Source organism: Rutidosis leptorrhynchoides, chromosome 2 (assembly GCF_046630445.1).
Source record: "Rutidosis leptorrhynchoides isolate AG116_Rl617_1_P2 chromosome 2, CSIRO_AGI_Rlap_v1, whole genome shotgun sequence".
Taxonomy (NCBI): domain Eukaryota; kingdom Viridiplantae; phylum Streptophyta; class Magnoliopsida; order Asterales; family Asteraceae; genus Rutidosis; species Rutidosis leptorrhynchoides.
The window spans coordinates 288,493,525-288,508,306 of NC_092334.1; positions in this window are offsets into that span (position 1 = coordinate 288,493,525).

The window sequence follows — 14,782 nt, forward strand, 5'->3', positions numbered from 1 at the left end:
ACTTGTGAATCAGTCCACGAATCATTTCAATTTACATTTGACTCTTCATTATTATTAGGTGAGTCAATGGGACTTGTTCTAGAGGTAGACATCTATCACATAATATCAAACACGTTAAGAGATTAATATATCACATAATATTCACATGTTAAAAAATATATAGTTTCCAACAAAATTTGTTAAGCAATCACTTTTCAAGTAAACACGGTCGAAGTCCAGACTCACTAATGCATCCTAACAAACTCGATAAGACACACTAATGCAAAATTCTGGTTCTCTAAGACCAACGCTCTGATACCAACTGAAATGTCCCGTTCTTATTGATTAAAAATGTTCCATATTAATTGATTTCGTTGCGAGGTTTTGACCTCTATATGAGATGTTTTTCAAAGACTGCATTCATTTTTAAAACAAACCATAACCTTTATTTCATAAATAAAGGTTTAAAAAAACTTTACGTAGATTATCAAATAATGATAATCTAAAATATCCTGTTTACACACGACCATTACATAATGGTTTACAATACAAATATGTTACATCGAAATCAGTTTCTTGAATGCAGTTTTTACACAATATCATACAAACATGGACTCCAAATCTTGTCCTTATTTTAGTATGCAACAGCGGAAGCTCTTAGTATTCACCTGAGAATAAACATGCTTAAAACGTCAATAAAAATGTTGGTGAGTTATAGGTTTAACCTATATATATCAAATCATAATAATAGACCACAAGATTTCATATTTCAATACACATCCCATACATAGAGATAAAAATCATTCATATGGTGAACACCTGGTAACCGACATTAACAAGATGCATATATAAGAATATCCCCATCATTCCGGGACACCCTTCGGATATGATATAAATTTCGAAGTACTAAAGCATCCGGTACTTTGGATGGGGTTTGTTAGGCCCAATAGATCTATCTTTAGGATTCGCGTCAATTAGGGTGTCTGTTCCCTAATTCTTAGATTACCAGACTTAATAAAAAGGGGCATATTCGAGTTCGATAATTCAACCATAGAATGTAGTTTCACGTACTTGTGTCTATTTTGTAAATCATTTATAAAACCTGCATGTATTCTCATCCCAAAAATATTAGATTTTAAAAGTGGGACTATAACTCACTTTCACAGATTTTTAATTCGTCGGGAAGTAAGACTTGGCCACTGGTTGATTCACGAACCTATAACAATATATACATATATATCAAAGTATGTTCAAAATATATTTACAACACTTTTAATATATTTTGATGTTTTAAGTTTATTAAGTCAGCTGTCCTCGTTAGTAACCTACAACTAGTTGTCCACAGTTAGATGTACAGAAATAAATCGATAAATATTATCTTGAATCAATCCACGACCCAGTGTATACGTATCTCAGTATTGATCACAACTCAAACTATATATATTTTGGAATCAACCTCAACCCTGTATAGCTAACTCCAACATTCACATATAGAGTGTCTATGGTTGTTCCGAAATATATATAGATGTGTCGACATGATAGGTCGAAACATTGTATACGTGTCTATGGTATCTCAAGATTACATAATATACAATACAAGTTGATTAAGTTATGGTTGGAATAGATTTGTTACCAATTTTCACGTAGCTAAAATGAGAAAAATTATCCAATCTTGTTTTACCCATAACTTCTTCATTTTAAATCCGTTTTGAGTGAATCAAATTGCTATGGTTTCATATTGAACTCTATTTTATGAATCTAAACAGAAAAAGTATAGGTTTATAGTCTAAAAAATAAGTTACAAGTCGTTTTTGTAAAGGTAGTCATTTCAGTCGAAAGAACGACGTCTAGGTGACCATTTTAGAAAACATACTTCCACTTTGAGTTTAACCATAATTTTTGGATATAGTTTCATGTTCATAATAAAAATCATTTTCTCAGAATAACAACTTTTAAATCAAAGTTTATCATAGTTTTTAATTAACTAACGCAAAACAGCCCGCGGTGTTGCTACGACGGCGTAAATCCGGTTTTACGGTGTTTTTCGTGTTTCCAGGTTTTAAATTATTAAGTTAGCATATCATATAGATATAGAACATGTGTTTAGTTGATTTTAAAAGTCAAGTTAGAAGGATTAACTTTTGTTTGCGAACAAGTTTAGAATTAACTAAACTATGTTCTAGTGATTACAAGTTTAAACCTTCGAATAAGATAGCTTTATATGTATGAATTGAATGATGTTATGAACATCATTACTACCTTAAGTTCCTTGGATAAACCTACTGGAAAAGAGAAAAATGGATCTAGCTTCAACGGATCCTTGGATGGCTCGAAGTTCTTGAAGCAGAATCATGACACGAAAACAAGTTCAAGTAAGATCATTACTTGAAATAAGATTGTTATAGTTATAGAAATTGAATCAAAGTTTGAATATGATTATTACCTTGTATTAGAATGATAACCTACTGTAAGAAACAAAGATTTCTTGAGGTTGGATGATCACCTTACAAGATTGGAAGTGAGCTAGCAAACTTGAAAGTATTCTTGATTTTATGTAACTAGAACTTGTAGAATATATGAAGAACACTTAGAACTTGAAGATAGAACTTTAGAGAGATCAATTAGATGAAGAAAATTGAAGAATGAAAGTGTTTGTAGGTGTTTTTGGTCGTTGGTGTATGGATTAGATATAAAGGATATGTAATTTTGTTTTCATGTAAATAAGTCATGAATGATTACTCATATTTTTGTAATTTTATGAGATATTTCATGCTAGTTGCCAAATGATGGTTCCCACATGTGTTAGGTGACTCACATGGGCTGCTAAGAGCTGATCATTGGAGTGTATATACCAATAGTACATACATCTAAAAGCTGTGTATTGTACGAGTACGAATACGGGTGCATACGAGTAGAATTGTTGATGAAACTGAACGAGGATGTAATTGTAAGCATTTTTGTTAAGTAGAAGTATTTTGATAAGTGTATTGAAGTCTTTCAAAAGTGTATAAATACATATTAAAACACTACATGTATATACATTTTAACTGAGTCGTTAAGTCATCGTTAGTCGTTACATGTAAGTGTTGTTTTGAAACCTTTAGGTTAACGATCTTGTCAAATGTTGTTAACCCAATATTTATAATATCAAATGAGATTTTAAATTATTATATTATCATGATATTTTCATGTATGAATATCTCTTAATATGATATATATACATTAAACGTCTTTACAACGATAATCGTTACATATATGTCTCGTTTAAAAATCATTAAGTTAGTAGTCTTGTTTTTACATATGTAGTTCATTGTTAATATACTTAATGATATGTTTACTTATCATAGTATCATGTTAACTATATATATATCCATATATATGTCATCATATAGTTTTTACAAGTTTTAACGTTCGTGAATCACCGGTCAACTTGGGTGGTCAATTGTCTATATGAAACATATTTCAATTAATCAAGTCTTAACAAGTTTGATTGCTTAACATGTTGGAAACATTTAATCATGTAAATATCAATCTCAATTAATATATATAAACATGGAAAAGTTCGGGTCACTACACGGTTGAGGGTATCCCCTATCATAATTGATAATCGTTAGAGAAAGTTGGGGGTGAATTTTAAGTTGAGGATTATCTGTTTGGCTGGTGCATACCACGTTGTCACGGGCCTAAGACTTTATAATCGAAACTAAACCCCGAAAATATCAGAGAAAATTAGTTTATGTCGAAAGTAAGTTTCCCTTCTCGCTTAAGGTTGAAAAGTATAATTCCTTATTGCGGACCGTTCAAGCATTTAAGGGAGAACACCTTCGAGTGATCTGAGCACACAACAAAGAAACATGAGTTCATGCATAAAAATGGAAAATCCATTCATGATGGCATTCAAAATCAATATATCAAAAGACAGTGATATGCTGAAAAAGAAATATCAAAAGAAAATCAAAGTCAAAAATAATTGGCGTATCAAGATGGCAAAGTCCTAAAAGTAAGAAGAATGCTGATTCATGATGTGCTCATAAAGAACTCAGATCATTCTTAGTGTGACACCCCCGCGCAGCTTGAATTGTTTACTCACGACGTTCACACCGAACTGTCAATATTCTTGTCGTCTTCAATATAGAGTTATACCTATTAAGACTGTGAGTTGGAAAGATACTTATCTAGATATACTCTAATTAAATATATATATATATATATATATATATATATATATATATATATATATATATATATATATATATATATATATATATATATATATATATATATATATATATATATATATATATATATATATATATATATATGAAAGTTTAACTTTTGATTCCGTTTTCCATGTCAACTTGAACATAATGAAGTTAAGGGCCTTGAGATTTATTTTGTGTGACAACTGGTCATCAGGAAAGTCTGCTTTAACTGTAGACCAATCCCCGTGGTAAATAATGCGCCTATTCGGATAATCCAATATATTCTAAAATATGCTATTTTAACTAGATTGAAAATTATAAATGCACTGATAGAAGCCAAAGGCTGACAGGGTTATTCAAAATGCGGTGAGAACCATCCTGTTCAATTTGAATGAAATACATGGAAAGAGATAACGGAAAGTTACATGTAATGAATTGACAACCCAATAACAACGCACAATCATAAGTGATGAAAGAATCAAGGATTAATGAACTTAGCGTGATCTCAAAAATCACTGCTCTATAGTGTTCAAGTAATTAATGCCAACATGATTGTCGACGTGTCCGAAATGAATATGTTCATGTTTAATGCAAATTGATATCAGTAATTGCATGATAATAAACATAGACTGGATAATTGGGAATGAACAACAGAAGTTGATTCAATATGTCAGTTCTGATCCATTTTTATTTTAATTAATCATATTGCTCACAAAAAGAATGTGGATTTGTATATTTCATTTATATGCTTGTTAAATAGCTTGTTCTGATTACTGAAAAACAACAAAAAGATTTTGGTTTACATGTTATTGCATTTCATGATAGAATGTCTTTCATTTGCATAATTTTAGTTGCATGACATTTTACATCAGAAAATCTATAAAGATTTTTATTTTATTTCTCTGTTTTCTGATTATCCTCGGAATGCATAATGACATCTGAAAGAACCTTGTTGAGATCAAGATATTTCTGGCCATCAAATCCATAAGTTTGAAGTTTTTAGAGCTGGTGATTACTTGAAGGACTTTAATGATTTAAGGTTGTTAGTGAATTTAAGATGACATTACACTGTAGGATTTACTCAGGATAAACAAAATGTTTGGAGTAATAACCTCAATTAGGTTAAGTTGTTTGGATTACCTAAGTGTTAATGGTCATTTCTTGAAGGTTTTAGTGATTTATGACTCAAAATGAAAGTGTTAGTTAGCCCTAAGATTGCTAAACGAGTCGAAATCCTAAGTTTGTGAAATTTTAAAATTGCCTAAGTGGCTCACACGAACGCTTGATGTGTGAACCGTACGAGTAATCACACGTTTGAGGTTAACCGTACGGATGACCCTGATCAAAATTGGTCTAAGACTTTTGGGTCACACGTACGTGTGATTAAGATGAGACGCGCGGTTGATTGTGGATCGTGTGATCAATCGTACAGTTGATCACGAGAGTATAAATAGGGGTGACGAGCACTGATGCTCACACTTGTGCACTCATTTCACTTTCTCTCTCAATTTTCGATCTTAACCAATCAAGATTTCCACCGCAGCATTCGTTCATTACTTGATTCCGACCTCAGCGCCACCTAATAGGTACAATTTCATCGAGTTTTAGTCCACTAATTTGTTGTTTAAATGATTCGAAACCCTAAGGGTATATAACTCGAATTTTGTATAATTAGAGCTTGTTTTGATCTGTATTTGCTATTGTTTTAAGTTAAACGGAACCTATACATGCTATTGTAATGTAAATCGGCCCCTAAAACAATCAAACATGTAATTTGTTGAATTTAAAAAGGCATTTAATACGGGTTTCATCAGACATGCACGAGTGACGTCACTCGCACGCGTGAGACATGACTCGCACGAGTTAGTGCACGGTTGATGATCAACCGTGTGGACCTTTGAGCTCAATCATTTGTCTTGATTTTATTGATCACTTGTCTGCAAGAGCTGACACGTGTGATTAACCGCACGAGTCACCACACGGTTGACTCACTCGCTTAGAATTTTGCCTCAACCGTGTACATTGTCTGAAACCATATTACTGCTCAAATGTGTCAACAGTGACACGAGTGACTATATCACTCACACGGTTGATCTCTCAGCCGCACGTGTGACATGATCACTTGCACGGTTCATCATGTTTAATATGTTTATGACACTTTGATGCAAATGCTATGATGTTTTATGGTGATTGATTTATATATCTAACTGTTCTGTAAATGTTTCAGTTTTTGTTTAGATATCATCAAATGGCTGAACAACAAGTCAATATTCTGGTTGTTAACGTTGAAGGACAGGGGGAGCAACAAGCTAATCCTCAAGCTAATCCTATTAGCCCACCTGCTCAGCAAGAGATTCCTTTAGAGATGGGAAAACTGAACAATCAAGTTGCTCTTTATGATCTTAATCTTGAAATAGGTTCTCATTTTAAGGAGATTATCGAATTTCTTAAGAGATCGAGGATACACACTGCTATTTCTACTCAGTGCACAGCGTACTATAGCCATCAGAGAGAGTTCTGGAGAAATGCTGTACTGAATGTAGATGAAGATAAGCTTGTTAGTAAGGTTAAAGGACATGATATTACTGTTTCTAAGGATGTGATTAGAAGGATTTTGGGTTTTAATGACGAGAACTGCTCCCACATGACTATCAGTAGAGAACGAATTCATGGTTGCTTTAGCAGATGTTCTTATTCTGGTTACATTGGTGGCAAATCCAAATTGATGAAGACACTACTGCCTCCACAGTTTAGATATCTTGCTCACGTGATTATGCATTGTTTGAGTGGTCGCAAATCTGGATTTGATAAGCTGAACGAGAAAGTGCAAAGCATGTTTGTGGCACTTGTTCTCAAGGCACCATACAATTTCTCGGGATTTGTCTTCTACTACTTCAAAGCAAACCATTGTAGTTCTACTCAGAGATACCTGATCTACGCTCGTTTTCTTCAATTAATCATTAATGACGCTGCACCTGATCTACCCAAGCTTGAAGAGGATATTATCCACCTTAAGCCGATGAATCCGATTACTTTTCGCAGAATGGAAGAGACAAGGAATGAGGATTTAAAGCATGACTTTAATAGAAAGCTCATTTGTCATCTTATCAAGGAGAACTATCGATGCCCAGCAGGTAATGCTTAGAGGAATGAGGATTCAGACTCTAACTATGAAGTTACCGATGAGGAAGGTGAGGGTGATAATCAGAAAGCTACTGGTAATGTTCAAGGAGGAGATAATGTTGATGATGAGATTATCGAGGGTGATAATGAAGCGACAGAGGAGGATGTCAGCTTGATTCAGAGGAAAAGGAAAGGAAAGGATCCTATGACCTCAGAAAAACTCAAGAAGAAGGAGAAAAGAACAAAGTATTCCTATGATTCACCTCAGAGATCATCACAGGGAGGTTCAAAACAACAAGCTCAGAGGAAACCATCCAGGTTTATGAAGGATGCAAGAGCTGCTGTTACCTCACCAAAACCTGCCACCACAACACCTCGGGTCATGTCAGATGAATATAAGACTCAGCAAAATCTATTGATGTCTTTGATCACGAAAATAACCAATCTTGAAAATCAAGCTACTGAGGAGAAGAAGATCAGTAATGCTAAGATTGAATCGTTGGTGGAAGAGAACAAGAGGTTATCTGATAGGTTGGACCAATAGAAGAATATGACAGATAAGTTGAAAAGGAAAGTTTTGGCGATTAAGAGTGAGAACAGGGAGAAATTGAAAAAGTTGAATGAAAGAATCGAACAGCTTACCTCTGGTAAAACAAAGTTAATTAAGGAGAGAGGAGAAGATTATTCTTCTGATTTGGGAGAAGGTGATGAAAAGGATGAAGAAGAAGATGCTAGAACTGGAGGACCCTTTTTTGATATACCGTTAGTGATACCTATTCGAAGTTTTAATGAATATGGTGAGGTCTTTACTGCTGAATATTATATGAATTATTCAAATGTTTTTAATGATGCAGAAAAGGGGGACGTTCCACCAAGTGAGTTTCCTTTGGAACAGCTGATGTCAAAGCTAAGGGGTATAAAATACTATTAAATTTTACAAGGAAATACTATTAAATACGATACAATTTTACACAAGATATTTATTTATTTAGAGAATGGATATACTTAAACCTTGCTACAACACTTATAGGCAGTGTACCTAATCGTACAGTAGTGTAGTTTTTAGTAAGTCCGGTTCATTCCACAGGGAAAATCTTTTAATCAAAGCTTAACGCTATATTAGTTTAATTTATAAAAATACAAATATATATATAAGTAATATTATTATTATAAAGGGGGATTTTTACCGTTTAATGACCGGTTTGTCGATTTTAAAACTTTAGTCGTAGTTAAAACCAAATGTAAAATATTAAATAAATAAAAGACTTAATTTAAAGCGTAAAGTAAATAACGATAATGAAATTGCGAATAATAAAAGTGCGATAAAATAAACTTGCGATAATTAAAAAGTACGATAATTAAAAGTGCAATTAAATACAATAACAATAAATAAAAATGCGATAATTAGAAGTGCAATTAAATATAAAATAAAGGAAATTAAATATGAAATAAAAGAATTATGCTTATTTAAACTTCCGTAATCATGATGTTTGACGTGTTGATTTTAGTTTTATGCCCATGGGTTAATTGTCCTTTGTCATGGATTATTTAATATGTCCGTCTGGTTTTTGTCCATAACAGTCCATCAGTCATAAATATAAAGTGCGAGTGTCCTCGTCAAATTATTCTTAAACCCGAAGTCAAATATTCCAACTAATTGGGGACTTAAACTGTACCAAGATTTTAATACTTTGTTTAATAATTACACCAGGATGTCGACTGAGTGTAACCCAGGTTTTAATACTTTGTTAACAATTATGCCAAGTGTCCTTGTACATAATTTCACCCCTGTTTTAATAATTTTAGTGGCTATTAATCCATTCCCGTGTCCGGTTAAATGAACGATTATTCGAACGATTATTCGTACATATAAATACCCCGCCCATCGTGTCCGATTGAGTGTATATGATTATTTATAGGGACGCCCAATTGTAAATCTTTATATTAAAATTAACAAACTATCATTTAGTTAAACAAATATAAAGCCCATTAATAGCCCATAGTCTAATTTCCACAAGGGTCGTTTTTTTGTCCAAACCCCAATTATGGTACAAAGCCCAATTACCCAATTTTAATATTTTTAGCCCAACATCATGATTACTTCGGATTAAATAAGCATAATAATAACTTAGCTACGAGACATTAATGTAAAAAGGTTGAACATAACTTACAATGATTAAAAATAGCGTAGCGTTACACGGACAGAATTTTGACTTACACCCTTACAACATTCGCTAACATACCCTTATTATTAGAATTAAAATTAAAATATAAATATATATATATATTACGTATATATTGAGAGAGAGATAGATTATATATATATTACGGATATTTTGATCGATCAACTGCGTTTGCTTTTATAGGCAGTTTCATTTTTTGGGGCTCCGCGAGTCACGGCCCTCTCGTTCCTCAAACTCCGCGAGTCATGAAGATATCAAATCCAGCTCACAAAGCCTTGGCTCCTAGCTTGCCGACGGATTTAAATATAAATATAATATATAAATAATTATAAGAATTATATAAATATTATATTATATTTATGTGCATAGTTGACTTGTAATTTTTAGTCCGTTGCGTCGAGCGTTGAGAGTTGACTCATGTCCCGGTTCCGGATTTTCGAACGTCCTTGCGTACTATTTTATATCTTGTACTTTGCGTTTTGAATCTTGTACTCTTGTAATTTCGAGACGTTTCTTATCAATAATTGGAACCTCTTTGATTTTATTTTGTACTTTTGAGCTTTTTGGTCGTTTGCTTCTTCAATTCGTCGAATCTGTCTTTTGTCTTCACCTTTTATTATTTAAACGAATATCACTTGTAAATAGAACAATTGCGACTAAAAGCTTGTCTTTCTTGAGGAATAATGCTATGAAATATATGTTCGTTTTTAGCATTATCAAATATTCCCACACTTGAGCGTTGCTTGTCCTCAAGCAATATAGTCTTGAAATACTAGAATCACTTCTTTATTCTTCACACTTTGTACATCAGTGTTTTCTATACGGCGGTATAAACAATGGTAGTAACGATATAGTTTACAGTCTCACATGACTATAAAAATTTAGATCCATTAAGGAAATTGGATCTTTATGAAAACATTTGATCTTTTGAAAATTAAATCTAGTTTTTACCCTAGATAAGTTTTCCGGAATAACCCTTCACCGGTGTTTGCAAATTCTTTTTGTGGGTTTGGTGGGTTTCAGATTTGAAAATTTTAGCTTAAAACTTGTGGTTTTGTGTCACCCACTTGCTAACCTTGTATTAGGAAAGCAACACGTCCAGTATACTTGCTCCGTATATTACCTTTTGGTAAACTACCGTCCGGTTGTAAAGGAAAGCGTTGAACAAGCAACTGTTAAGGCAATGTCCCCTGACATGCTTTTAATTATGGTCTATAACGTGTCGGAAGCAATTACTATCCTTGGTAGGAGCAATAGTAAAGCTCACCCTTATAATTTTTCGGTCTGGCACAAGGTCCTGTCTTCGACCATGCTATGCAACCACCGTTCTTACGGTTGACACCCGATTTGGTTCAGATGACCTAATGAATTCCAGGTGAATTCCTAGGATTTTACGTTCAATGGTAATGAACGCATTGAAAATGGGTTTTCAGAAAATAAATCGGTTTATAATTTGATCAAAATATTTTCTCGTTCAAGCTCGAGTTTAGATATCATTGAATTCCATGAGTTTGAATTCTCAATCTTTAAGGTCAATCTCTAGGATTGAGTAATATCAGGCTTAAAAGCTGATTTTTGATCTTTTAAGGAGATTATCCTTTCTGGAGATCTAATTTATTAGTCTTATCAAGCTAATTTGCACGGTGCCCCCCCATTTTACGAGATAAATCCTTCTCATGGTTAGGATAAATCTGACCACTTGGCGACCCTGTTTTATGCTGAGGTCCGTGGATTTCCTGCTGATTTTAGTGATGACTTTTCTAGATTTTTCGTTAACCTACAGCTGGTCTGGACGACAACTTCCTGACCTAAATCAAGAAGCGCGTTTCTTTTTCGGAAGACTTTACTTCCTTTTAATGATGGAATTGATTCATCGTGTAGATCCATCTCTTCTTTTCTTTCATCGGGTAAAACAGTTTAGTTTAGTCCAAAGCAAAAGTATTTTCAGTTATTTGTTACAGAAATATGTGACATATGTTTAAAATATCTTGGTAAATTTTCCCACACTTGGCTTTTATTTTCTTTTTTATTGTCCTCTATTCCATTTTAAATGAATTTTAACATTTTGGTTTGTTTCTCAATTTATGTCCTTTCCGAGGTAACAATAATTTCGGTGTTAAAACCTAGTTTTATCGTTCATAAATATGTATAAACATGATTTTGAGTTCATTTAATTGAAAATTTTTAAAAATTTTACTAGAATTGGGTAGTCAGTATATAAGACTAGGGCTGTTCTTTATTATCAGAGAGCACTAGATTCTAATACAACTACTACTTTACTAGTATTTCTAATGGTAACCAAGTGTATAAAGTAAAAATTTTAAAATCCGAAAGAATTTAACCCCTTCCCACACTTAAGATCTTGCAATGCCCTCATTTGCAAGAAATCGGTAACAATTTAAATTATTGAGGGTGATTTGTGTGAAAATGATTAAATTTTACCAAAGTTTCCAAACATATTGGCGTTTGTTTGCTGAATGATAAATGGTGCATATCATTTGTTCATTCCATCTTGTTGTTATATCACATTTATTTTGCATCTTGTCGTCAAAATTAGTTGCTTTTGCTGAACTTAATGCCAGTCTTTGAAAATGCGTTGTTTTACCCTGTTGTGTACATAGGATAAACTGCAAACATATATACATATTTTTGAAGTTTGGTATATTACCCCACATTCAAACATTATTAAAATCTAAAAATAAAAATTAGTAAATTATAAAAACTAATACATTTCCAACATAAGTATTAAATGTATCAACATTACAAATTATAAAATAAATAAAACTAAGTAGACTAGGGATGATACTGATACCAGTAGGGGTTCCATACATAACCGTATGTGTTATAGAATGCTTCGGCTGGGTTATACGTAAGATACGGTGGTTGGATCTCTATAGACCAGGGAGGAAATACGGGCGATGGAGTAGGAATATAGTTTCTACCTACATGTTGTTAATGAGCTATGATTTGGTTTTGATGAACTTGCCAATCTTAAAATGCTCGATGTCTAACATTTTCATACTCTTGTGAAGCTATAAACCTTTGCATTTCTGTCATTTCATTTCCTCCTCTCACATTACCTGGCTGTTGGTTTCTCTCAACCTGTGGATGTCTACCATGGTATTGTACTGCGGCGTTATTTCGCCTCTTCAAAACCTTCACACCATGGTATACATTTAAACCTATTGTATCGCGGGGTTCTGGTTCTTCGACTAATAATCCCCCCCGACTTATATCCACACCGAGATATTCAGCAATCAAAGTAATAAATATACCACCTCCTATTATGCTATGCGGTCTCATCCCCCTAACCATAGCTGATAAATAATAACCCACATAATAAGGTATAGTTACAGCGCTTTGTGGGTCTCGAATACACATGTGGTAAAACAAATCCTGTTCATTTACCTTTTCCTTATTCTTACCTCGTTGTGTAATCGAATTGGCTAAAAACCTATGAATTACTCTTAACTCTGATCTATCTATATCCAAATAAGAGTAATTTCCCCCTTTAAATCGGTGATGGCTAGTCATTTGACTCCATACACCATGCGTATCAAAATTTTCATCTATCTTTCTACCATTTAGTATCAACCCTCTACAATCAGCAGATGCTAACTCCTCAGGCTTATATATACGTAAAGCCTGAGCCATGTCTAGTAAAGACATGTGGCGCATCGAACCTCCTAACAAAAATCTAATAAAAGATCGATCGGTTAAACTAACTACCCGATCATTTATTTCTATACTACACAATAATTCTTCACACCATACTTTATATACAAGTCTATGCATGTTGAATAAACGTACCCAATTGTTAAAAGTAGAATTACCATACCTCTGTGTAAGTAATTCCCTAATTGGCCCGGCTAATTCTACAGCTTCTAACGGTGCCCATTCTATTACCCTAGGTACTTCAACAGCTTTAGAATGAAGAGTATGCAAACCCCTTTGGTATTTTGGATAATCTATCCAACGTCTGTCAAATCTCAAGTTCGGGTGCAAATCTTCCAAGTGCATATATGAAAATGTCATAACTGGATGAGGTATATCTTGTTTATAATAGCTATCAACATCCTGTTGTTCCGCATTCTCAGGAGGAGCATTGCGAGCTTCGGATGAAGATTCACCCCTTTCAGTCTGTAAAACACATCAAACACAATTTTTGTGCATCCAAATATGCATTAGTGTCAGCAAAATCATCAATCAAAATAATTACAATGACATGTCCAATTTATATCAAACTTATGCTCATTTTCATATTTTTATCAAATCTACACTTTTTCAAATAAGCATACACGAAAATGATCACCAAGTTCATAAGCATTCAACTCAAATAACATGTCAAAATAATCATTACTAGCAATTAAACAAGTTTCAAATGGCATTATCTCTCAAAAATCAAGTTCATGAATTTTAGACTTGAAAAAGTCCACTTTAATTCTCAAAATCATATTTAGGCTCAAAGTTTGGATCATTTAACTACCTAAACATGTTACACTACTTAATTTAGCAATAATTCATGACAAAAATCGGCCATAACCTGTTTATATCAAAAAGCCCCAAATTTGCTCAAGAACACAAACCCTAGATTACTCAAAATTTGAAGTTTAAGGCTTCTAATCATGTTAAATAGCATCAATCTAGGTTATACAAGCATAATACACAAGCAATTTAAGCATAATTACACTAAAAAGCATTAAAATCGAATTGGGGAAAAAATTGCTCAAGAACACTAATTTTCGGATTAAATGGTGTTTAGGTGTAGAAATTTACCGTTTTTCTTGAGTAATTCCTTGATAACATCCTTCTCAACATGATTTTGTGAAAGATTTGATGATTAATGGTGAAAAAATTCGGATTTTAGAGGTGATTTTCGGGTGTTTTTCGCAGTATATTTTGTGGAGTGTGTGCAATCTGATCTGCTCTGGCGTTTTTATTTTTTTCTGTATTTTACATCCTCCGCGAGTCGCGGCATTTGGCCATTGCAAACTCCGCGAGTCGTGGTGCTTTTTTTTTTTTAATCCTTAACTTATAAAACAATTAAGTAATTAATTTTAAAATTTTGTTTCCCTTGTTATTTAGGACGAGGTCGTTTCGGATCGATGTCCTAGTCCGTCCTTCGACAAAATTTTAAAATTTGTCTTTTTGTAGCGATTGTTTTAAAAGCTAAGATTTTTGGTTTTTTTTTTTTTTTTTTGGCATACTTTAATTCAATAAGTTTAAAAATAATGATAATAAAATTTCTCGTCCCTCCCTCGGGTAAAGCAATTTCGGTTCAAAGACCTAGTCTTC